Consider the following 27,136-nt stretch of genomic DNA (forward strand, 5'->3'; position numbering starts at 1 on the left):
ATTGAAGCAGTAATGAACATAGCAGAGACTAAAAAGACAATAGAAAGGATCAACAAAATCAAAGCTGGTTCTCTGAATAGATAAACAAAACTGAAAAACATTGAGTTAGACTCACCAAGAAAAAAAGAGAATTTAAATAAATAAAATCAGAAATGAAAGAGGACATTTTACAAGTGCTATCACTGAAATACAAATGATTATAATAGGCAACTACATACAATTATATATATCAACAAATTGGACAACCTAGAAGAAATAGATAAATTCTTGAACTATACAATGTTCCAAGACTAAGTCATGAAGAAACAGGAACTCTGAACAGACTAATTACTAGTAAGAAGAATGACTCAATTAAAACCTTCCTGGGTGGAGGGTATGGCTCAAGTTGTAGTAAAGCATGCTTAGTATGCATGAAGTCCTGTGTTCAATCCCCAGTAGCTCCTCTAAAAATACACAAACCTAATTACCCCTCCACCAAAATGAAATAATTAAATAATACTATAATAAATAAATAAAATTTTTTAAAAATAAAAATAAAAAATAAAAACCTCCCAACAAACAAAAGTCCAGGACCAAATGGTTTCACTGATTAATTCTACCAAACATTCAAAGAATAATTAATACCAATTCTTCTCAAACCCTTCCAAAAAAATTGAAGTGGAAGGAGCACTTCCAAACTCATTTTTATGAGGCCAGCATTACTCTGATGCAAAACTAGACAAGGTTATCACAAGAAAAGAAAATTACAGGCCAATATCCCTGATGAACATGGAAGCAGAAGTCCTCAACAAAATATTAGCAAACCTAATTCAATAATACTTTAAAAATATCATACCCCATGATCAAATCAGATTTATCTGAGGATGCAGGGATGCTTAAACATCTAAAAATTGATCAGCGTGATACACCCTATTAACAAAATGAAGATACAAATCATATGAGCATCTCAACAGATGTAAAAAATAAGCCTTTGAAAAAAATTTAATATCCATTTATGATAAAAATTCTCAACAAAGTGGCTATAGAAAACATGCACCTCAACATAATAAAGACAAGCCCACAGCTAACATTTTACACAATGGTGAAGGCTAAAAGGCTTTCCCCTAAGATAGTAGCAAGACTAGGATGACCACTATAACCACTTTAACTCAACATAGTAATGAAAGTCCTAGCCAGAGCAATTAGGCAAGAATAAGAAATAAAAGGCATTCAAATTGGAAAAGAGGAAGTAAAACTGTCACCACTTTCAAATGACATACTACTATATAGAAAACCCTAAGGACTCCACCAAAAACTATTAGAACTCATAAATGAATTTAGTAAAGTCATAGGATACAAAATCAATATCCTAAGTCTGTTGCATATATACACTAATAACAAACTATCAGAAATAAAAAGTTTTAAAGTAATCATTTACAATTACATCAGAATAATAAAATACCTGGGAATAAACTCAACCAAGAAGGTTAAAGACATGTTCACTGAGAACTATGAGACCCTGATGGAAGAAACTCAAGAAGACAGAAATAAATGGAAAGCTATTACATGCTAATGGAAGAATTAACATTTTAAGATGCCATATTATACAAAGCAATCTACAAATTCAATGCAATCCCTATCAAAATTCCAATGGCATTTTCCATAGAACTAAGACAATCTTAAAATTTGCATGGAACCACAAAATACCCCAAATACCCAAAATGACCTTGAGAAAGAAGAACAAAGCTGTAGATATTATGCTCCCAGATCTCAAACTGTATGACAGAGATACAGTAATCAAAACACTATGGTATTGGGATAAAAACACAACGATGTATATAGAACAGTATAGATAGCCCAGAAATAAACTCACACAAATGACAAATTAACTTACCACAAAAGAGCTAAGAATATACAATGTGGAAAGGACAGTCTTTTCACTAAATTGTGCTGGGAAAATTAGTGAGCCACATGCAACAGAATGAAGCTGAAGCACTATTGTACACTACAAACAAAAATTAAGTCAAAAGAGATTAAAGACTTTAACATCAAACCTGAAGCCATAAAATATCTAGAATAAAACATAAATGATATGCTTCTTGACATTGGTCTGGTGATGATTTTTTGGATTTGACCTCAAAAGCAAAGGAAACAAAAGCAAAAATAAGCAAGTGAAACTGTATCAAACTAAAAAGCTTCCACAAAGCAAAGAAAAACATCAACAAAATGAAAAGGCAACTTCCTGAATGGAGAAAATATCTGTAAATAGCATATTTGATAGGGGTTAATATTCAAAATATATAAAGAACTCATATAACTTGGTAGCAAAAAATATCTGATTTTAAAATGGGCAGAGGATCTGAATAGATTTTTTTCTAAAGACGACATATATATGTTTGACAGGTTTATGGAAAAAATCCTCATCATTAATTATTAGGGAAATGTAAATCAAAACCACAATGAGATATCACCTAATACCTGTTAGAATGGCTATTATCAAAAAGACAAGAAATAACAAGTGTTGACCAGAATGTGGAATAAAAGGAAACTTTGTGCTCTGTTGGTGGGAATGGAAATGGGTGCAGCCACTCTGGAAAATAGTATGGAAGTTCCACAAAAGATTAAAAGCAGAGCTATCATCTGATCCAACAATTCCACTTCTGCATATTCATCTGAAGAAAACTAAAGCACTAACTTGAAAAGATATATATATATCTCTATGTTGATTACAGCTGTATTTACAACAGCCAAGATATGCAAACAACCTAAATGTCCATTAATGAACGAATGAAGAAAATATGGTGTATGTATACAACGGAATATTATTCAGCCATTAAAAATGAATTATTGCCATTGGTAACAACACGGATGGACCTTAGAGGCATTATGCTAGTGAAATAAATCAGGGAGAAGCAAGTACTAAATTATCTCTCTTATATGTGGACCATAAAAATTAATAATTAAAAAAAAGTTGATATATACATAGAAGAGACTAAAATTCGGGGTGGGCAAAATGGGTAAATGGAGTCAAGGGTACAAAATTCCAGTTATAAAATAAATCCATTATGGGGATGAAGTGCACAGCATGGTGACTATAGTGAATACTGTATTGTATATTTGAAAGTTGCAAAGAGAGTAAATCTCAAAAATTTTCATCATAAGAAAAATTCGTAACTGTACAGTGATAGATGTTAACTAGACTTATTATGGTGATCATTATATTGTATACTGGAAACTAATAGAATGTTGTGTGTCAGTTATACCTTGTTTAGAAAATATAAAAATTACAAAGATGTCAAGATTTAAAGTATTTTTCAAAATAAGAGATCAAATACTAAAACTAGACAATTATTCCATCTAATGTAAACATAAGTATTTTTCTTTATTCTTTCTCTTTGTACCTGTTGCTGTTGCTTCTAAGGGTCACTCTAGTCAGTTATCTTAGGGGATAACACTCCTCCCATATTCCAGCAAAGCAACATAGCAATGCAGCTTAACCAGGGTCAAGATTAATATATTGTTTAATTTAATGCAAAATTTTAAGATAATTTATTAAATATATGTGCATTATATTTAATATATGGAATTAAATATATAAGTATAATGTAAAATACATATTGAAATACATAAAAATATTATTAAACAAACCACTCCATTTATAATTAATTACCTTCTCAGGCGTTGTTACAAGGTAAGTTTGCTATAACACTGTTCACTGAAATATAATTGAATTTAAATTCATTTTATCTTGGCCATTCTATAAAGTCTCTATTTGCAAAGCAAAAGGATTTCATGTAAATAGGACTCCAACTTGTAATGGATCTCACAATATGTTTCCCCAGTTTCAGATTTGACTGGTGAATCATGAGACTGGCATCCCCACTAGTGAACCCTATGGCTTGAGGCCACTATTCCCTCCAAAGCAACCTGACAGCACTTTACTACTAGGCCTGTTCCACAGACTGCACAACAAAGCAGTTAAATCACAGAGACACTGGGTCAGCCTATGCCTTCTCCCTACTGATCATTCACAATCCTGGTCAGAGATCATATACTTCTCTGCTAACCCCTTTGTTGGGTGACAGGGTAGGGTGGGGTATGAGATGTCACACAGGAGTACATCCAAGGATGCCCTTAATCAAACTGTTATAAAGCCTAGAATGGTAAAACCCATTCCCCAATGATGCCAGTCACAAAACAAACTAGGGTGAGTGTTATTCTTAACATCCTAAATCCCATATGAAAAGTTATCACATAATACATTCTTCTCTTTTTTTTTAAAGAGACTAACACCTCAATAAAGTGAAGGACTCACTGTTTAATGATATATGTCTAGAAACCCACATATCCTAGAATCACACTGACTCCTTGGTTGTGTTTCACCCTGAGATTTTTGTTTTCTTTGTAAAATCATCTCCCTGTGACATGGAAGCTGGCTTAGTAGAAGGCCATGCATGTCCATGTTTTGTGCCTGTGAGACACATCTACTAGTGATGACACAAGGGTGGAGAGTATGGGACAGAGGTGCACTAGCTTTAGCACTGACCAGAACATCCTGATACAGTCTTAATCTCATGATGAGAAAAGTCACTTGTTCTTGCAGAGCTTTAATTTCTATGACTGTAACATGGTCAGTTCTTCTCCTTCCTCTCTCTCTGTCTCTCTCTTTCTATCTCTGTCAGTCTGTCTGTCTGTCTCTCTCTCTCCCTCACACACACACACACACACACACACACACACACTCTCTCTCTCTATCTCTCGCTCTACTCCTGCCTCACTCCATACCCTCTTTGGGAAAGGGCTTTTCTACAATGTAAGACAGATCATTACAGGTTATTATTCTCCATGTGCTACCTAGGTAAGCTCCAAGAACCCAATTTTTCCTTCTTGGCAACATTCACATTTTAGGGGAGAAAGCACCAGGTTTCAGCTTCAAGTCCAAGCCAAGTCCTTAAATACAGCTATATGAGCAATGAAGTGCTCAGATTATTTTAATTCCCACTTAGCTCCTTAATGTATTGCTTGAATGTTTAGTCTCTGGAGTAGAGAGGGTGAATGAATGGGCTCCCCTAGAACTCCGATCACTCACATGAGCAAATTAGCTTCATATAAGGATGTCAATTATTTAGAGTGGAAAAAAATATACATTTTTTTATATTCAGAATGTTGAAATATCACCTTGTTTAAAGTGCTAATGTAGTTTGCAAAGTCCACTAATTTATAATTTACTGAGATATTATGAAACAATACTTTTAAAAAGTATGGTAAGGGACAGCATGCAGTCAGGATGTGATCATTTTATACAAATTAACTTGAGGAAAGTAACTGTTTAAAAGTAGAGTCCTGAGAGAGTTTCACTATTAATCAAAAGGCCACAATTCATCATAGAACATCAGTATTGGGTTAGAATGTAGATGACTCCTAATCTGACTCCTTCTTCATGCAGATGAAGTAATTGAGGTCCGGGGAGGTTAATGAACTTGCCTAAAGTCACTTAGTTATTGAAGGGAACATGAAAAGAGTAGAGCCAGGGCTGATAAGGCAGAACAAACTGAAGCTAAGGCCACAGTCCTGGGAGCATGTGAGGAAGAGATCAAACAGGAAGTGTAATGATTTAATTAAAAAAGTGCAATTCTTATTAAATATTTGTAGAATAGCATTTTTAGGATGCACATTTTAGTAATAAAGTTTTAAAACAGCAAATATATCTCAGGCATGAAAGCCTGAAAGCATATTTCAAAGGATTTCTTTAACTTGGAGATCTAGTCTGTTTACGTGCAGGTTTTAGAGATGTCTGAATCAGACATAAGCAGCCGTTATGTCACAGAAGTTGTAGGATTTTTGAAATCTGTCTGCTGTATTTTAAACTAACCTGAAGTGTATATTTTATTTCTATGCCCAAGTGACTTAAGACACTTGGGACAGCTTTGAAACTAGTGTTCAGGCACTTTAAGATTCATCAAAGCAAAACTCTGAAAGAGAATGAATGAAAAACATGAAGTGGTTCTTGTTTCTGGTGATGATTGAGCACACAGATTTTACTATCCACAGTCTGTAATGGAAGGGAACTTACCAAGAAGCAATTTAGCTATGACCATTTCCTATTTCCACTACAGGTGAAAATGTTAATTGCACATCCTAAAGAGAAATATGAAAACATAGTTGGTAACAATGGAGACATTGAGAATTTAAAGGGAGAAATATACAGATTTTGACATCATTTATTCAAGATGTTAACCTATACGCTAGGTTACATTACAGAATCCCTCAAACCTATTACCTTACCAATTTAAACAGTGGCGGAGGTCATTAACAAAAGCGGTATGTTATCCCAACCAGCACCTTAGACTAATTTAACAGGGCGATGATGGTTATTGAAACACTTTAACAACTGTGTTGACCTTAAAAATGTCTTAGAAATTAACTTTTGACGGAAGGCCACAATGTCTATGTGGTGTTTTAACAGCAAAATTTGATCATTTTCTAAATGCACAAGAATTATTAGTAAGCCATTTATCATTGGCAGTGGTAGGAATGAGTATGCTGATAGAATAAAATGAAATAAAAGAGGGTAGAGGAAATGGGATGAGAAAAGTCACCCAAAAACTCACCATCCACCGCAATCAGAGGGTATGCCTTGGAAAAATTTCATTAAAAATCATAGTTTAGTTGTGGATTCAACCAATGATGTAATTTTCTCTTCAGTCTTAAGTCTGTTGGGGATATGTACAGTGATCAGACAATCAACTCACCAACATCCAGGAAGCCTGGCTTGGTGACACAAGAGCTCCACAAAGAGGCTTAGAGACAGGCATAGACGACTCAGGCCTTGGTGCTGTCACCTGAAAGAATGGATGCGTAAGACATTGCAACATTAGCGAGCATTGTCTGATTTGCCTTCCCTTAGCCAGCTCCACAGTTAAGTGAAAAACAAATCTCTCCCTACGGTCTCAGATAACTTGCTATTATTTTGTCTCACATTATATATTACAATTACAATTTATCTCTGTATATTTTCAGTGTCTGTCTCCCTCATAAGAATATAAAGTTCACTGGGAAGGAACCATTTTTGTCTTCTTTTCCTTTATCCCTAGTGCTTATCCCTAGCCTAGCAAAATAAATATATGCAGATATTTAAAAAATCAATGAATGAATATTACACATCCTTATCCTCATGTTTCTAGGATATCAATGAATTTTCAACTCTCTGTTTCTAGAGTTCAGGTGGATACTCTCACCTTGGCCCGGTTTATCCTCTAGAAGACCGTACTTGATTTTCACTCCCTCTTGTTTCATACCAACCTGGCTTCCTCAGTAAGCAATATTATCTGCATTGATAAAGAGTCTTGCTATTTTCCAGAAATCATAAAGTTACACTCTAGACTGACTCCTGAAGTAGGTATTTCTTACAGGTCGACACATGCCTGAAATTGACCTGAAGCTTTGCAACACTCCTTGAATTTGGCTGTTGTAGACATGGGTACCTCAGGAGAGGAGGGCGGGCAGATCATAGAGAAAGCAGTGTTGCTTTTATCCTCCATTACTTTCCTGGTTAAAACTTGCTTTTTTCCCCATTTCTTACCTTTCCACATCTCCAACATTTTATCTAAAGTTGTACATAACAACACTGCAGTTTATATTTACACTCTCAAGATTTACAGTGAATTCCAAACACCCTACTGTTTTTTGGACCAGGACCAATGAAAATGAGACTAGTCCTTCTATGGAGTCCTTAGACATTTAATGACCTCAGCCTTACCTTCCATAGCATCAATTATTTATCATTGTATTAAAGTGACGTTAGATCTTACACATACTTGTAGATTTTAACAACTTTAACACTTGGCCCATTATTTTTATCTTATCATAGTGGACATATAATTCTCATGGTGAAGAGGTTTTTAATTGTCTTTTTAAAGTATTCATATTTTTTAGCACAGAAACTATTTTTTTCAAATGCACGGTAAAGTTCTTTGGAAAACGCAATCTCTGTTTTCCAGATAACAACTACCAAAAACTGATGTGAAGTAATAACTCAGTGGCCTCCAAGAATTCAGAACAGAGAAGTGATAAAAATACTGTGAAGAGTGGTACACAGAGCACGAAGCAGGATCCTACAATAGAACCTGAGTAAAGTCAGACTTGGATAAACATCAAGGAGAACTTTTAAAGAAAGACTGCTTTGTCATAGAGTCATCAGGAGTTAGAGTGAGAGAGGTGGAAACCGAGGCTACAGTATGCTGCGTGCCCAAAGATATGCTTTATTTCTTTGCTTACTTTCTGTCCTGGCCTTTGGGAGAAAAAGTTGAAAAAGTTAATAACATTGCCAGGAAATGCAGGCCATGAGAAGCATCCAGCTTCCATCCTGCTTCACAGCAAGGAATGCATTTAGACGTATCTGAGAACCATTCAGCATTTCAACCCCAGGCAGAGCTTCTGGACAGCAAACAGAGAAGAGAGCTGGAAGTACAGCAGGGGAAGCTATTTTTTCCACTAGTTCGGACAGACACAATGTTTATTTTTAAATGCCAACAGACACTCCATGACAGCATTTCTGGCACCTTAGGCAACTGCATATTTCACAGTCCCAGGTAACAGCCATGAAGTCTGGGTCTCTCCAAAGGACAGGAAACTTCTTGAAGAAGGTCAAGGACTTTTTTTTAAAGGCGAATTCTATTCTGAAAATAAAAAAGTAAATTAGAAAGAAAGAAAGATAAAGAAGGGAAAGATAACGATTTATGTGACTAAGTTACAGTCACTGTACATTTCCAATTTCAACTTAATTTTTTAAGGCCTTGCCCACAGTGTATTCAATATATATAAATTAAATGATATAACTGATGAAAACTGGGAAATATTTCAATGATATGTAGAATATTTCATAGTCAAAGACCAATTAAATCAATGACTCAATAATATCTATTGATTCTGAGGCTTTCAAAACTCCCAAAACAGGGCAGAAGTAAAGGTCATATTCCCATTTACTAAGTGTGAAAACTGGAGAATGTAAATATTTAAAGTCAGTCACAGTACATTACCTTAGACCACAGCCAGAGAATGTGGTACTTAAAAGTGTAAAATAAATGAAATTTGTCTTTCTTTGTAATACTGCTTTTTCAGAACAATTTTCAATACAAATACTTGACCTGGACACCAGAGAACTTCAGTCTTGCTCTCCATTCCTTTTTTTACCTGGAACTCTCATTTTAATGGATTCTAAGTCTCTGCACTTCCCTTTCCTCACACCTTTAAAATATACTCATCTTTTATCTCATCTATTCTAAGGCTCTGAAGAGGTCATGTGTTAATCTAATCCCTCACTCACTACAGAGATGGCAACTCCTAGATACAATAGGTATATTTTATTTTATTTTTGATAAATCTTTAATTTTTAACCCAGGAATAAGGAAAAAAATCACTGAGTTATTCATTCTAAATTTTTACTTCAGGGTTGGCCTGAATGCCTGGTAAGAATTGTTTGAGTGAAACAGTAAAAGACAGCAGTGGTGGATCTGAAAGGTTTCTTTTCTTTTCTCTCTCTCTCTTTTTTTTTTTTTTTTTAGAAATTGTGCAGGGGGATTTCTCAGGCAGTTAAAGTTATCTTACCCTGTTATTTACCAAGGAGATGTAGAAAAGTCCTAGGCTATCAAGTCTCAGGGTGCTGCTGAAATGCCTGAGGAGCTAGAACAAGACACTGAGATTCCACCCCAAAGGTAAGCACAGTCAAAGCCACAAAATCGTCTGTGAGTAATTGCGGTGGGTTAATATGATCACACACTCTCTGACACTCCTTGCATTGCGAGGTCATGGCTGTCCTCTCCCCTTGAGTCTAGGCTGCTTGGAACTGCTTTGACTGGTAGAGTCGGACCCAAATAACACCATGGATCTCTTGGCTGGGCCTTTAAGAGGACTGACAACTCCTGTTTTGTTCTTTTAGAGCTTAAGTCTACCATGTCAAATGTCTGTGTACCCTGATGGAGAGGTCCTAAAACTACACAAAAAGGGAAGAGAGCTCAATGGAACTCTTTCTTTTGTCCCCACTGAGATACTAGGCATGTGAGTGAAAGTGACAGAAGCCTTCCAGAACAGCCCAGCCGTCAGCTGAATGGCACCAAGTTGACTCTGTCATGCCATGTGGAGAGAAGTGTCATTCAGCCAGCCCTTCCCAGGTGCCTGATCCACAAAATATGAGATAATGTAATAGGTTGTTATTTTAAGCCACTAAGTTTTGAGGTAGTGAGTGATATAGCAACTAATAACCAGAGCAATGACAGAGCATAATGTGTCGTTTCCACCAGCCTGAATAATCTGTTCCTTGAACCCACCTGGGAGAATGCTAAACTGCTTTTTCAAAGCAATTCAAACAACTGTGCAAAGCTGGAGACCTGTTTTGACATCAGAATCTGAAGTTCTCTCTAAATGACAAATTTCTAGTCATGCCCTTTGAACAAACTGTTGCAATATTATATATTTTGATCCTCCAATTGCCTAATTTACAGAGAGAGTGGTTGTGGGGGATAAAGTTAAATAATGTACATAAACTTCCCGTGTGAAAATACACACCAAAAACAAGGTACCTCTCCTGTCAACGTTTTATGAACACTTTTCTCTCAAAATATTTTGGACTGAAAAACACTGAGTCTGAAACCAGGGGAACTAAAGTATAACGGTGTTGTTAGAAGAAAACCACTGTTACAACACACGACCGAACAAACCAGGAAACCTTTAGATCTGAAGGAAAACCTGTCTTTAAAAAAATGTTTAAGATATAATTCACCTACCATAAAATTTTGCCTTTTCAGGTGTACCACTCAGTGGGTTTTAATATAGACACAAAGTCGTGCAGCCATCACTGCTAATTCCAGAATATTCTCATCACCCAAAAAGGAACTCTGTACCTAGAAGGTATCTTTTAAGAATAAAAAAAAAAGTTGATGGTAGCAATTAGAAAAGTAATAATTTAGGACAAACCCATAGATTAAAACAGAACAGGGAACAAATCAAGGGAGTGGCAAGCAGGTGAAGGGACAGGATGTGTGTCCAGAAAAGAGCTGGATGGGTTGGAACAACAGGCCTGAGGCTGTTCTTGTTAAAAAGGCTGCTTGAAGGGCTGCCTTGGCCCGTGTCTGGGAACATGACTGGTAAACAGCCACCCACACTGATAAGAAATGTTCTCTAAATGATAAGAGTGTCTCACTGTGTGTAAACTGTACAAACAATGGGATTCAGATTGGTACTTAATTTCCTCCTGGAGTTTGGAATTTTGGTACATGCTAGGCCAAAAGTGCCTACTTTACCCACTAAAACTTTCAGCTTTCAGTGCTGAGTCTCTGATGGTCTTCTCTGATAGAAGACACTTCACACAGGTTCTCATGACTTGCTTCTGGAGGAATTAAGCACATCTGCCTGACCCCACTGGGAGAGGACTCTTGGAGGCTTGTGCCTGGTTTCCTGTGGACTTTGCCCTACGTGCCTTTTCCTTTTGCTGATTTTGCTTTGTGTCCTTTCACTGTAGTAAGTTGTAGCCATGAGTATGACTTCATGCTGTGTCTTACAAGTCCTCCTAATGAGTCATGACCTGGACGTGGTCGTGGGGACTATCCAACAAAACATGGTAAAGGTGATCAGTCCCCAGTCGCTCTCTAAATTTTATAATCCTGCTCTAAGATATTGTTTCATCTTAATAAATCACATTAACATTTAAAAACTTAACAGCTAAAACTGTGCCCCAGTTTTTAGGCTCTGTCTATGACTTTGTTGTTAGGGGGACAGGAAGTAAAGTGTATGGCAGGATTGAGCAAAGGTTTTGTCAAGTCGCCTTGGAAAAGTAAATAAACTTCATTCTTATCTGCCAGAGAGAAGCAAATTGTGTGTGTGTGTGTGTATACATATATATATATGTATGTGTGTGTGTATATACATATAAAGTTGACAGAAATAGATTAAAAAGTTTCTTCTAGATTTGTATAATCAGGAACATAAAATTAACATGGGAAGTGTTTTTGTTGGCAAGATGGCAGAGTAGAAGGATGCTTGTAGCTCACCTTCTCCCACAAATACACCGAAACTCACATCTACGGACCTACTCAGCCAACCAGAGCACCTGCCAAACTCTGACAGAACATTGCCCTCTTTGAAAAGACAAAGATACCAAAAATATGGTAGGAGAAAAGGAAAAAAGAAAGAAGAAGAAAGAAAGAAGACAAAGCAAAACAGAGTGGGACTGATCCCAGGGGAGGGACTGGCAAAGGAGGACTGGCAGTCATTCACGGGTTCCCCCGCCTCCAACGGAGAGGTCAGAGGGACAGAAGGGGAGCCTCCGAGGCTCAGATCTTCCCCAAGCACCCCTTGACTGACAGAACTGAGTTAAATGGGCACAAAGGGTCCCCCCGACACCCAGCCTGAGATGCAAGCCGGCAGCTGGGGCCAGGACAGGCTGCCCAAGCCAGGCGGAGGACTGGGGTGGCTGCACTGAGGCAGCCCTGGGGACTGCAGGGTGCTGTGTGCCGTGGCTGGGAGGGGATACAGAGCAGAACAACCTCGGTCCCCCATAAATTGCGAAAAAAGCAAAGCAACAGGGCTAGTGTGCCCTGGGGGGAGGGGCGCCATAGCCTTTGTCTCCTCAGACCTGCACCGCCATTACTGGCGCATCTCGTGAGAAGAGAGGTGGGGCGCAGCCACAGCCGCCATCTCCTCCTGTGTGCAGTGCCTGGGCTGGGGGGCAGACTGAGCCCTGAATCTGCATCCAGGGGCTCCGCAACCTCCTAGGCAGGACAAGGACTTGTTTACATCCTGAGGCAGATAGGATCTTTCTGCCCTGGCACCTCAGAGAACTTCTGCCACCAAGACAAATAAGGAGCTGAGATTTGGCATGGAGCAGAGACGGGGCTGTTCTGCAGTCTTCCCTGAGTCTGCCTTCGCCTTCGGAGCGTCAACCTGAGGCAGAGCGGGCAGCTGCACGGAGCAGCGGAGTGACCAGTGCCGGAGAGGGCAGGCAGTCACATCCCTTCCTGGCAGGAATGCAGCACCTGACCACGGTGCTGGGATGGGGTGCGATTGCCCACCTGCCTCCCTCCCCTACACAGCACAGCATCTGACTGCGGCATCGGGAGGAGGAGTGACTCGCCTACCCACCGGGTAAGAGCTCAGCTCCTGACCCAGTATTAGGAGGGGGCATGACCTGCTAGCCAACAGCCACTGGGAGCAGCACAGATGAGGGAGCCAACAGAGGGCCTCTGGAAACAGCAAGCTGAGTTTGCGAAACAGGGCAAAGACACAAAGACCTCTCGATAAAATCATTAAGAGCACACCGTCTCCAGGAGAATTAGATAACTGATACTCCTTAAGCCACAGTGCCAGAGAGATATGAGCAATATGAAGAAGCAGAGGAACCACTCCCAATTAAAAGATCAAGAGAAATCCCCTGAAAGCATGATCAAGGAAACAGACATCGATGGCCTACTAGATCAAGATTTCAAAAAAGGAGTGATCAAAGTACTGAAGGAATTAAAAGAAAGTGTTTAGAGATATAAAATATGTCAAAAATGAAATAGAAGCTATAAAGAAGAACCAAGTAGAATTAGTAAACTTATTTGCTGAGAGGAGAGCTGACCTAAAGGCTGTACAAAGCAAGCTAGATAATGCAGAGGAACGCATAAGTGACCTAGAAGACAGGACAACAGAAAGCACCCAATCAGAACAGCTGAGAGAAAAACAAAAAAACAATGAAAACAATATAAGGGACCTATGGGGTAATACAAAGTGTGCCAATCCACACATAATAGGGGTTCCAGAAAGGGAAGAAAGAACAAAGGGGGTTAAAAAGATATTTGAAGAAATCATGACTGAAAACTTCCCAAACCTAAAGAAAGAAACAGATATCCAAGTACAGGAGGCTCAGAGGGTCCCAAACAGGAAGAACCCAAACAGAACCACACCAAGACATATCATAATCAAGATGGCCAGAGTCAAGGAAAAAGAAATGACACTGAAGGCAGCAAGAGAAAAACAAAGAGTGAGTTACAAGGGAACCCCCATAAGGCTCTCAGCTGATTTCTCTACATAAACGCTACAGGCCAGAAGGGAGTGGCAAGATATATTCAAAGTTCCGAATGAAAAAAGATGCAGCCTAGGATACTCTATCCAGCAAGGCTATCCTTTAGAATAGAAGGAGAGATAAAGAACTTCACAGACAAGCAAAAACTACAAGAGTTTAGCAACACTAAACCCATGCTAAAAGAAATATTCAGAGGTCTACTCTAAATAGAAAAGAAGCAGGATGCTACAAAAATGAGAAACTCATAACTGGAAAGGAGATAACTGCCATGAATTACAAAAAGAATAAACACAAAATTGTAAAAGAAGACATCTAAATCATTAAGAGTGGGAGAGGGAAGCAAGGAAAGCCACTGTGGAAAACAGTATGGAGATTCCTCAAAAGACTAGGAATAGACTTACCAAATGACCCAGGAATCCTGCTCCTGGGCATATATCCAGAAGGAACCCTACTTCAAAATGACACCTGCACCCCAATGTTCATAGCAGCACTATTTACAATAGCCAAGACATGGAAGCAGCCTAGATGTCCATCAACAGATTACTGAATAAAGAAGAAGTGGTATATTTATACGATGGAATACTATTCAGCCACAAAAACTGACAATGCTATTTGCAGCAACATGGATGTTCCTGGAGAATGTCATTCAAAGTGAAGTAAGCCAGAAAGAGAAAGAAAAATATAATATGAGATCGCTTATATGAGGAATCTAAAAAAAAAATAAAAACAAAAAAACCAAACAAAACATAAATACAAAGCAGAAACAGACTCATAGACATAGAATACAAACTTGTGGTTGCCAAGAAGGCGGTGGGTGGGAAGGGACAGACTGGGATTTTAAAATGCAGAATAGATAAACAAGATTACACTGTATAGCACAGGGAAAAATATACAAGATCTTGTGGTAGTTCATAGCGAAAAAAAAAATGTGACGATGAATATATATATGTTCATGTATGACTGAAAAATTGTGCTCTACACTAGAATTTGACACAACATTGTAAAATAACTATTACTCAATAAAAAATGTAAAAATAAAGTAACATGGAAAGAACAATTGTTGTAACTACATATTGGGCAAGAAGTTGTTTTGAAAAATTCTGGGATCACAGCTTTTCTTCAGACCCACTTTAAGGTGAGTGAGTTTGTAGGTTTTACCACAATCTTTCCTGAAACATCCCATCATAGAAATTAAAAATAAGTAGACTGAACATCACCAGGCTTCTTTATGAAAGAATGTATTACATAACATGTTAACTTATTTGTAAAGAGTCTTAAGAGAGAGTTTAATGAAGGGATTCAGTAGAAATTGCTTATGCTTAAACTTGGACAGATAATATTTTCTTATTGAAGGTGAAAGCCACAGAACTGAAGAAGAATCCTGAGTAAAAGATGTTATTTTTCCCTCTTTGGTGAAAAGAAGCAAAAAGACAACAAAAACAAGAAAAAATTTCTAAACAAGCTATATATATATAAGGAATTATAGCAAGAGACCAAGCTTTTATAGGTGCTAGCTAATATACATATTACATATAATGAAATGGTCATCTATAATCTGGCAATAATTTTAGGTTATTCTAAAATGGTAAACATAATATTTAACAGCTTAAAGAAGAAGCTATTGTGACCTTAGAATAGCTAAGTTCTCACGTCTGCAGACAAAATAAGAGTCCATTAGCAATTTCAAATTGTGATTGTGAGTTTAATACCAGCTGTATCTAAAAAGTCTATTTCTCTAAGTCTTATTCATAAATGAATCTTTTTAATCAATATTCTCTAGTGATTGGTTATGTCATTTTCACTGTTTCTATAACAAAGTTCATTTTTAACTTAGAAATGTGATAAATCAAGTTCAGGCTTTTAATGACACCACTTGGAAACGACACATATCCCTGACATTCATCTTTATTGTCAAAACAAGTCTCATGCTTTTATGAATATCTAAGGGGAAAGGAAAGAGAAATTCTAGCATGCACCCAAAAGAAGGAGAACCAGAATGTTTTTGAAAAGTCCTAACGATCATTATAATGCATTTGGAAAATAATTTAAAGATGTTTTCATGTCAACCTACTTAAAGGACTACAGAGGTGGTATTCTTCCAACCAAAGAATACAAAGGGACACAAAGAACTTACTCTGGTTAACTTTAAGTGTGCCCATGATCTTATTGGTGATGAAAAATACGTCATTTACTCATTTACTAAACATTTAGTAAAACCCTACTAATCTACAGTCTAGATATTATGCTAAGTCATAAGAATTTAATGGCAAACAAGGCATAATAGCTTGCTCTTGTTTTTTAACATAAGGCTATTATTTACCACATAAACTTTAAATACATATTTATCTTCTAAAAATATACATACATTACCTATATACAAATGTTTTTTAAATGTGTGTTATTAGCTAGTGACAGATAAGGACACACAGGCAAGGAGCATAAGAGGGTTATAAATGTTACTTTAAGATTATATACCAAATTGTCAAGAAATAAAAATGATCATAGAAATAATTAAATCTAAGATGTGCCTCATTAATTACTGTCAGTTCATGATGTATGTGTTTCTTCTAATGAACAGAAATGATTGGACAGTTAGATTCAATCATGAGCTAAGCAATATTTGTGAAATGTAAACCAACCACCGAACACTGATGCCTTGGAATCCCCAAGTCTGGGACAAGAGTCTTAATAGCTGGTGTAGATAAGTGCAGATGAACTGATAGGATAATGTATCTAGTAAATGCGCATGGGAAGGGTATTTTTAGCCTCTCCCGGTTAGCCCCCTAAAAAAGTCTGAGGGTGAAAGCCAAAGGCTTTGCCCCTTGAGTAACCTGAGACTACCTATCATCTCCACGTCAAACATAAGCACTGAAGCCACACAGACCCTTCGTCATGTGGAATTGATGGGTGATTCCTGTTCATTTCAGAGAGCCACCCAGACTCTCCTCTTCAGGATAGTCCTAGATGAAGTTTTATGTTCACTCTACAACATCTAAGCATTTACAATGTGTCCATGGCAAGTTTCATCCACTATTTCTGCATTATAGGATACCATATCTAATAAAATCCCTTCACGAGAAGCCTTTCACACTACTACAGACAAGGGATAACGATGAATTACCTACTTTTTAAACTTCATTTTGGGGTCTTGGTTTTATGCAATGCTTATGTTGATCAGCCAGATAGGTGGGAAAGGGGAGGGGTAGACATCAAAACAAGTACTAAGAACTTCTTAGTTTTCTTCATTTTCCTTGGGTATAATCATTAAAATTGGTGCTTTGGGAGCATAAAGAAGGAGACCTGATATAATCGTGTGTTTGTAAGAAAGGGAATGTTTATCTCTAAATAGACTTTAAGTTCATGGAGACAGTCATTAAAGAAATGCAGCAGAAGTAGAAGTAATTCTTACCACTTCTGATGTTTTCTTTCATTTAGTTGGTATTCGGTTTTGTAACCCATATAGTTTCTCTCTGCCGCTTATAAACTCTTCCTGAAAGTATAGAAAAAAAAGAAAAACAGTAAACTACTTGCTGCACTGACAGGCAGAGACTTGAAGCCATTGAAAGTTGCGTTATTTTTATTACATTATTTGTTGTCCCAGGCTGGCACAACTTGGAATTCACAAGAAACATTGTGTGAGGAGTCAAGTCAGTGTCTACAGAAAGAGAAGAGAGTACTGGGCATATCACTGGGTAACTTTCTGATGGTCCCATCCCATCTGTGTTCTGAACAACAGCCCTATCTTTGGGGAAGACTTCCTCCATTTTTTGTGGTCCTAGTGGGATGGCTAGTCATAGTATTTGTTTTCCTAGGCAACAGGGATGTTCACTTGATACAGACTCAGAAAAGTCGAGAGCCTCAAACTGCGGTTAATTGTTACTGGTCCATTGGCAATTGGCCCCAATATGTTCAATCTCATTGTTTTCTGTGGTTGGTAATCTGCTTCCCAAGAGTAAGACATTCTTTTCCCTCTAGGACAGTTTACTTGAGTGATATGAATCTGTAACTGCCAGTAGTCATTTTCTCTGCCATTCGGGTAGAGACCATACATGAAATTAATTCAAGTGGAGACAGGAGAGAAGCTTTCGGGTAGCACCGAGACCCTTGTTCCAATCCTTAAGGCTCTTTTATTTATTCTGAGCTACTCCCACATCCTCCCCAGCTTCATAAATCAGAACATTTCCTTTTTGCACAAAATGTGTTGCATTGGGTTCCTGCCAATGATAAAACTTCAGTATTTAAGGAATAAACAGAAGTAGAGGTGTCTACAAAAGACGCTACACAGGGTTATATAACTTAATGAAGGCATGATGACTGACCATATGAGTAGCTCCCAGACTTCCTACTAGTCATAGAAGCCACCACTGGCAGAATAAAACAATGCAATAGAAAATGCACTGACTTCACAGACAAAGCCCAGGAAGGGAGGAGAAGACAAGAGTGAGCATCCCTGGACAGGGGAACAAAAGAAACTACGAAAGACGATTGTAACAACTTAAGATTTGGATATAATCAACCAAAATCCATAAGTATAACTGGAGAGGGAGAGTATTTGAATTATAAATATATCCTACTTGAGGCTACTGTATTTTTCTCTATACAAGATCTACTATCAAATAATTATTTTCCTAAAATAAAACTGCCTTGTGAAACACCAAGGCAAGAGTTTTGGCAAGAAGTTTGATTTTTTATTATTTTTTGCTGGTGCTGGAGCCAACAGATTTCGCCTCCATGCCAGAAATTTTTCTAGCCTTAGGGATACATAATGAGCACATCTCTACTAAAATGGAACTGGGTTTTCATATTTTTAAAATGAATATTTCTAATATATAGAAATAAGCTCGGTTACAGAGATTTCCCAAGAGATCTGAATAATGCAGATAATTTAAATATTAAAACATTAGAATTCTGAGTATATTAACAATTATGGGGCTGATCTAGTTTTCTTTATAAGACTTGAACCTCAAAATTTCTGAGCTCCAATTATTTTCACCTGAAACAACAGAAAAATAAAAACTTTTTTTAACCACCTGGAATTCATAGCTGCCCCAAACATTTTGAACCATCTCACTATATTGTGTACAGTTCTCATCATACTGTGTACCTACTTTTCCAGGAGAGAAAAAAATACTGTATATCCCAGATTCCCTTGCGGCTAGGTTACAGTCATGTGATCTGAGTTTTACCAATGCCAGCTGACTTTTTGAAATGCAGATGTTGGAGGGAGCATGATGAGGTAATGGTTGTGTGCGAGAAACATCTTCTAGCATGCAGCATGGCAAAGGTATCTGCTTCTTCTGGAGTAGCTCCCTGTGCCCACAGAGTGATCAGTCCTTAGCAGCAGCTGCTGTCCATCCTGTAGTACATTGGGCACTGTTGCTGATGACTTTGTCCTGAGTGTAACATCCCAGCCTGGCTTCCCCAGCTATTGCAGGGCCCTTGTGTTAACAAAGATTATGACATAAGCCACTTTCTGCTTAAATTTGCAAGGATGAATTTATGTTTTCATCAAGGACTAATAACTTAAGACATGATTTTTTTTTAAAGGAAAAGAGTCATATGAACATGCCCAGGAAAGTTTTATGTACTATATAAAGAAAAGATGATGCTATTTTTGCAGTGATTATTATCCATCCTTAAATAATTTTAATCTGCGACACTACTACACTTTCGTTTTTTGTTCCTTAAAACCAATGAAGCAAAATATGGACACATTTTATTAAAAATATAATTACACTAGGTTTTCAAACTTTTTTGCTCTACCATTTTCTTTTTAATAATGGATAATTTATAAGGGATATTATTGTACATAGGAATGGGATAAATTTGTCCCAAATATTTTAAGTCTCACATCTGAAATCCTTCTGTGAAACGAGAAACAAGGAATGCCATGAGCTAACAATGCTTTCAGCTAACTATGAAAGTAAGAAGGGCAAGAGTGACTCTGACAAGTTCATGCATCTTAAATTCAGCATCACTCGATGCTGCTTCCCAAGAGGATGCCTGAATAGCACTAGACAATGAAGATATACAGTAACAGGGTGCACTGATACAGAAACATTACATGTATGTAAATGAGAACAGTCAACTCCCAGAGGAATCAACTAGGAACCAAAATTGTCACTCCTTGTAAAAAGAAAACATAACATGCACACCCGAGAGTAGCAACAGCAAGAGTGGCAGCACTAATACTACAAATAATTGATTGGGTACCATAATACAAACAAGATAACTGGATTTTTTGATTCTCAATAAAATATCTAGGCATGTTTCAAGAAAATTGCATCAATGAGGGACTGTATGGGTTTAAAAAAAAATTTCCAGAAGTGCTCTTTGTTCATATGTAAAATAACATTAACTTATCTTTCCATTTTCAAGCTCATTAAACAAAAGATAACTGCACCCATTGCCCTGCCCCGAACGTATCCTCTGCAACATACACTCGCCTGCATCATAACACACTTTCCCTATCGCAAAACTGTTCTCTGCTTTTCCTTGCCTGTTTCTAGCTCTGATTTCCGTTTTCAGAGCATGAGCTACTGCATGTTTTCATTTGCAATGAGAAAGCTCACTGAGATTACATTGGATCTCTGAAGTTAAAGTGCCATCTGGTGCCGAAAGAAAGCATCTCAATATAGATTTTTTTTAATGTTAGCAAGATTCATGAGAGTTTTCACATAATAGAGATATATCAAATGCATGTAAAACTCTTGACATTAAAATGCTCAAACATGAACATGTTAATAGAAATATATATCTGGCTTTGTCTCATTTAGTTAACGACATCACGTTAAGCTTCATTTGGGAAGTTTGCGTCATAGATTCTGCATGCATGCTCCCGCATTCTGCCTCTTGTTGTTACAGAACCATCAGCATGAACGGATGCTATAGACCTCATTCTCTCACCCAAAATTAAAGATTGTTTCAGACTTAAGCAAGAGTTCTTTAGTTCTTTCAAGGGCAAACCCTAATCTCTCTAATAAACTTGTACTGCCTGTACCAATCATGCTACTTGGAACTGATCCATTCTATTTCAAGAATTTAAATGGCAGCAATGCTCAAAGCATTGTCCCCAGGAGGGAAGGCCAGTGCCAGCACACACTATTCTGCCAGTGCACAGTCAGCGATCACAGGAGTTCCGTACAACAAGCAAAATGGTTTCCTGCATTTAGCCTGACAGCTTTCAGAAGCTGTCTCATGGGACTGGCAAGACATTTTCTAGTACTTGTCATGCTGACAATGCCACGATGCTAACAGCACACAGGGTTGTCATTGACTTGGTATTATCATTCCTTGAGTTAATAATGTATAGGTAGGAAATTTTAAAAATAAAGAATCTATACTGTATTTTTAAAGTGTAGCAAGTAACAGAAACCATGAAATTATACCGCAAAACACAGTCAACCACCTGGAATGGGAAAACATCTCTCTCATATAATCTCAACCATGATGAAAGAAAAACAGTTACTAAAATAGAGGCACTAGGTTATAGGGAATGTGAAATCAAACAGAATTCCAGGAGAGCCTGATGTGGGGGTCAGTGATCTGAGAGAGTCTTAGATAATCAAGAGTAGACTGGTGTCCAAATACAAGGCTAAAATACCCAAAAGGAATCAGTTGAATACTTATTTTTCTTCCTGAAAAAGATCACAAAAATAATGAACATGTATAAGATTCTTCCACTCAAAAAGTATATTGTCTTACTCTTTTATTCTATCCAAAATTTATAACATTTAAACTCTGAAACAGCATTCTTTTTGTTTATAACATAGTCCTTGGAGGTGCCATAAAAAGGAACCATTCTAAAGAGAAGCAAATATATTCTTGAGATTATTTTTGACATTTTTTGTGCATCAAGAAATAAACAGTACTTGATGAATTTCCAAACAGCCTAATTCTGCTCTTGGTACTGGAACCTGTTGGTAGACATAAGACTCATGTAGATTATTACTACTTGAATTAATTAATCTCTTCTAAAATATAGTAATGATATGGTATCTAGTTTTATCCTTTTGTTTAAAGACTTACCAAGTAATATTATTTTTCATAGTTCTTTTTACTGAGCACTTATTATAGGTCTCCCATTTAACTGAGTGTTACAAAAATGATCTGATTCGATCCCCACAGCATCTGAGGCTCAGAAAGGCAATAACTCAAAGCTTACTGAAATTAATTAGCTAATTAGAGTTGGTTGCATCTGTTAAAACCAGACTTTCGACCCAGCTGTCAACAACTATGGCAAACAAACAAACAAAAAAATGATGTGTTCTTTAATAAACAAAAAAAATTACTTCAGTTAAAACATTGCAGCATTTCAATAAATATAATATGCTTATATGACTCGTGTGTAGTTTAACTTACAGAATGTGAATATTCATAGTGGTTTTGTTCAGTTTCCTTCTAACAATTAATTAAGCGAAGTGCTCTATTAGGTTCTTCTGCTAAATATCTCAGATTCTGAACCCTGGAGTTAAGTTTGGTGGCTCGGCTGCCCTAGGGCCTCTCAGTATTACTTTGCCCTGTTACAAAATGGCCTTCCATTGGGGTTGGCTGTTTTGGCTCACACAGTCCACTGTCTACACTGGAGACTGTGGCCAGCGTAGCAGTGTTAGTGATATGCAAGACTCCTGAGGCAGTCCTGGTAACATTCTCATCTCATACAAGACATGCCCGCCTCCCCTTTCCCATCCGCATTTGTACAATCTTCCTGTTTCTTTCTCTTCTTTTTAGGGGGTTGAGGGTGAGATCGTGAGAGCACAGATGAAGAGCACTGTCTCACAACTGCAGGATCTACGGTACACCAGTCTTAAAGAAAAAAAAAAAAGCCATTTACAATTTAGGTGCCAAGGCACAGGCACTGCTATGTGGTCTATTCAACACACTACAGACTACAAACAGTGTAGTGGATGAGGGACGAGTCTGAGGGACACAGCAACTTCAGGTCTCTATTTGACATGGGGTCTTTGAAAGCCGTGACAAGTCTGGTGGCAGCTCAATATTGCAATAAAAACAAATCATGCATCTTTATAATCATACCATCAACTATTCTGCTTTTCCTTTTTCCATACTCTTTGGGTTCATCCATTGCCTCTGAGGACAAGACACTTTGGAGGGCATTCAAATCTATAGAGCTACTAAAGACTTTGATCACATAATTGATCATTTTTTTGGTAGCCAGATTTCTTTATTAGGAAAAGTGAGAAAGCTCTTTCTCTCACCCTCTCTTGCTCTTGCTTCTGTCTCTCTATTCATAAACAAACACACAATCAAATACATTTCTTTTGCAACTGCTACAAGGTTGGGGGAAGGGAATGTGATTCAATTTAAGTCATTTCTATTCAAAAGGCCTGTCAATGCAACACACTGGATGTCTGACGGCCTAGTGTGATGCAGTAAAGAAACAGCAAATGAAAGCCATCACGAACATGCCCGGGCTTGTATGCTGTTATTGATTGGTTTAGAATCCTTCTTCACCCTGACCCCAACTCTGCAAGGGAAAAAGTGTCTGCACTTCTGAAGCTTCTAACACAAAAAGATGAAATCGTATAACTGTACACTTGAAAACTGAGAGAAAAGATGTGCTTGTCTTATGCTGTCTGTCTTGCCTCTGGATATGATTCTATCAAGGCAAGTGGCAGCTTCTCCTGACAGTGGCACCCACATCTGCCCTCCTCTTCCCATTCAAATTGGCAAAACTAAATCCAAAGCTGTCAAGTGAATTTAAAGAAAAACAAAAACAAAAAGCCTAGAGCAGGAAGATTTATGTATGTTACAGAAGCGTGACACATGCTTTGAATTTCCCTCAATAGTTGCAAGCACCTCTCCGACCTGGACGGACTGGGATGGTGTCTCATCCCTAGAGTGCAGGCCAGGGAAGCAACTTCCCTCTGTTCATTCTCTCCCTCCTTCTGTGGACATTCTTTGGACATTAATTGTGTGCCTGGTGCTCAGCGAGATACTGAGGATAGAAATGTAAACAAGATACCTGCCTTCACACTACTTACAGTACAGGGTAGGAGACCTGAAGTGCAGAAAAAAATAATGGTGTTCTCCAGTCCAAGGAGGGAGGAGGGGGTCATAAAAGGATAAGTCCCCTAGAAGTCATATGAACTAAGCCATAGGAATAAGTAAGCATTATCCCATTGGAAATAGGGGCATTTCTTCATGTGCTAGGGTCCAGGGGTCAGACATACTGGGGTATATGTGTATAACAAAGAATTTGAGGTTGGTGCAGACTTTATAGCATCAACCTTCTCAAGATTATACTCTGGTTTAATGTGTTTTTAATTACAATGTTTCCTCACTGTATAATGTATTACCCTTTATATCGTAGGAACCTCATTATGATACCTAGTTCACCTTACAGCAGGAAGTTTAGTACTGTTAGATAAGGCACATGGTTTCACTGTCTTCACTCTTTTCTGCAGCCACCAGATCACAAGTCCCCTCATCACCACTTGCTCCATGAAGCTGTATTACTATAAAATGTCTGGGTATGTAGCAGTACTGGGTGTGTAGCAGTTCAAAAAACTGTCATAACCTGATTTAGATCAAGTTTAGTACTGGGAATACATTCCTTCACAACAGTTCCCTCCATTAAACCACTGGAGGTAGCTTTAAAGGACTTCTGTCTAATACTTGTAAACCTCTGGGTTTAGTAGATTTCTAGATAAACATTTTAAACCATTTCTCAAGGAGATGATCTGATGCATTTCTGCAGACAAGAGCAGTTACTTTCAGTTCAAAGATCCATTCTTAGGTTATAGCAATTTCAAGAAAAGTTTTAAAGCAGTTTTTAATTACAATTAGAGTATGTAATTTTTCCTTTTGGAATTATAAAATTTGAATTTTATGGGTTAAAATGTCTGAATTTTTAAGAAGGTGTTGGAGTTGATAAAATCAACTGACAGATGCAGGTGTTTTCCCTTGACCATCTGTCAAATAGCCTCCATGTGAAGTCCAACTCTATTGCCTATAATTTTGGGGGGAAAAAGTTATGTTTTTCTTAAAAATAGATTTCATAATTTGAATTCTATTTTACTACTGTCACTGAACAGAAATATGATCACTAAGCTCTCCCTGCTTACTATGCACTGAGTCTTTCTCCAAAGTTCTGCTTAAAAGTCATGTTCAGTTCATATTTTGTTTCTCTGACAGCCTCATCTCTTTTTCTGCTGCTTGTTCTGAAAGATATATATGAAGATAATGTACATTTTTCATATTTTCTCCTAAGACACAATCACTTTTTACAAACTTCACTCTTAATGATTGACTTAAAAATATGCCTAGGGTCATAAGAATCATAAAAAATAAAATTATTTGTCAGAAGAGAAATAGGTAAAATCTTCCAGCAAATGAAAAGTGAATTAATCTCTCTTGCCACATTTTCCTCATGCTTGACATCATATATGCATATTTCTTATTCCAGATTATTTTAAAATCTCAATTTCAGCATCAATCCCATAAGATGCTACCTGCTACACACTGAGTGAGTAACATGACCAAAGGTACTAAAGAAAGTGGAAATAAAAATCAAAATTTTAGGTACTTATACTGTCAAGTAATTTAAATCGTTTGAAATAATCAGAGTCTATGTGCTATGTTCATTTTATATGAAGTATTAAACATAATTACCCTAGCCCTTTCCTAAGGTAAATAGGTCACAGTAGTTATCTCATTGTAATAAATACTTTTCAAAAGTATCTCTTAGCAAAAAAATATTAATAATTTGTAATAATAATAATTACTTATGTATTCCACTATTTTATGGTTTTCCAACATGTTAAGTAAACTTCTTGGGAAAAATGTTAGTGTGAAAGCTGGTGATTGACTCGTATCTTGGTACCTCTAAAACTTTATGCCATAAGGTAGACTTCAAATTTTCACAAGTTTATCATTCATCTTCCTAGATGTATATTTTGCAAGATGTTAATGAAAGTGTACCTCATCACCTCCAAAGCATCTTACAAAAGTCACCTTCAAATAAGTGATGTGGAGGGTTATAAACAGATGTGCCACTTTCTGCAATGTCAGGGAGCAGCTGAGGCTACTCACATCAATATCCAGATGATCTGGATCAGTGGCCGGTACTTGGAATAATGGGTGAGAGTAGGTAGGTACCTGGGGTTTCAGCTTAAGGCTCTCATGAGCACCTTCATCATGCCACGATCTCTACACATCCCCAGCCCAGTCACCATGTATACACTCAAAGACAGAGCTGTGAAAAGTCTAGAAGTAATTTCTAGGGAGAGATTAGGAAAAGAAAAATAATGAAAGATGGCTTTCTAGAAATGAGTGCCTATAGGAACTTAAGCAAATTGACTGTTTTCAGAAAAGCAACTACAGGAAAATGGCTATAGAAAAAAAAACAGCTATTATTATTTGAAATAGAACAAAAAATAAAACTAGAAGAAAAAATAATCAGATGAAATAAAGATGTGAGTATAAAAATTCATTCTTGAATGAACTAGCTACCTTCAAAAAGCACATCTGACATGAAGTTTACATTAAAAATAAAAGCAAGTCTTAGAGTAGTGATTCTTAAATACCGTATATATTAGAATTAGGTGGAGTATTTTTTAAAGGCAACTTCTTATATCGTTTTCCCATGATTCTGCTTTCTGATTCATTGATTTTGAGCTTTTTTAAGGATTAATTTATTTTTCTTCAATTAAAGTCATTCCCTGTTGAAAGGTATTTTCAAGTAAGGTAATATGGTGATGGATTTGATTTTGAAGAATGTCATTAAAGCTGTACTTTGAGGACAAGTGGGCAACTTTAGATTTAGAAACATTTCCCCCAGAAAATAATTGAAGGCATTCCTTTTGACCAGTACTGTTTTACTGAAGGAGATAGAGAGCAACCTTAGGGAATCTCATGCCTTACATGATTTGAAAACTGTTTACTGTCATTATTATACTTATCTTGCAGAAAGTTCCTTAACAACAACAAAATCAACAGATTAAAAGGAGATACAGACACAGATACACAGATACCCATCCATATATACACATGTATAGATACATTCATAAATAAAAGCACACCAAACTTCAGAAACATATTCTTACATAAGCTTAGATAAAACTAACAGTCATTTGTGAT

The 27,136-nt window shown here is 37.2% G+C and overlaps 1 long non-coding RNA gene across 1 annotated transcript in view; it reads right to left on the reverse strand.

Moving 5' to 3' along the window:
* Positions 1-27,136, reverse strand: part of LOC123615977 (uncharacterized) — a 257,366-nt gene that overhangs the window by 73,717 nt on the left and 156,513 nt on the right. The window contains exons 3-4 of the long non-coding RNA XR_006723833.2: positions 17,445-17,525; positions 6,732-6,821 (exon numbers count right to left, since the gene is read on the reverse strand). This is a non-coding gene — a long non-coding RNA (uncharacterized LOC123615977). The remainder of the gene's footprint in view (positions 1-6,731; positions 6,822-17,444; positions 17,526-27,136) is intronic.

Source organism: Camelus bactrianus, chromosome 1 (assembly GCF_048773025.1).
Source record: "Camelus bactrianus isolate YW-2024 breed Bactrian camel chromosome 1, ASM4877302v1, whole genome shotgun sequence".
Classification (NCBI taxonomy): Eukaryota; Metazoa; Chordata; class Mammalia; order Artiodactyla; family Camelidae; genus Camelus; species Camelus bactrianus.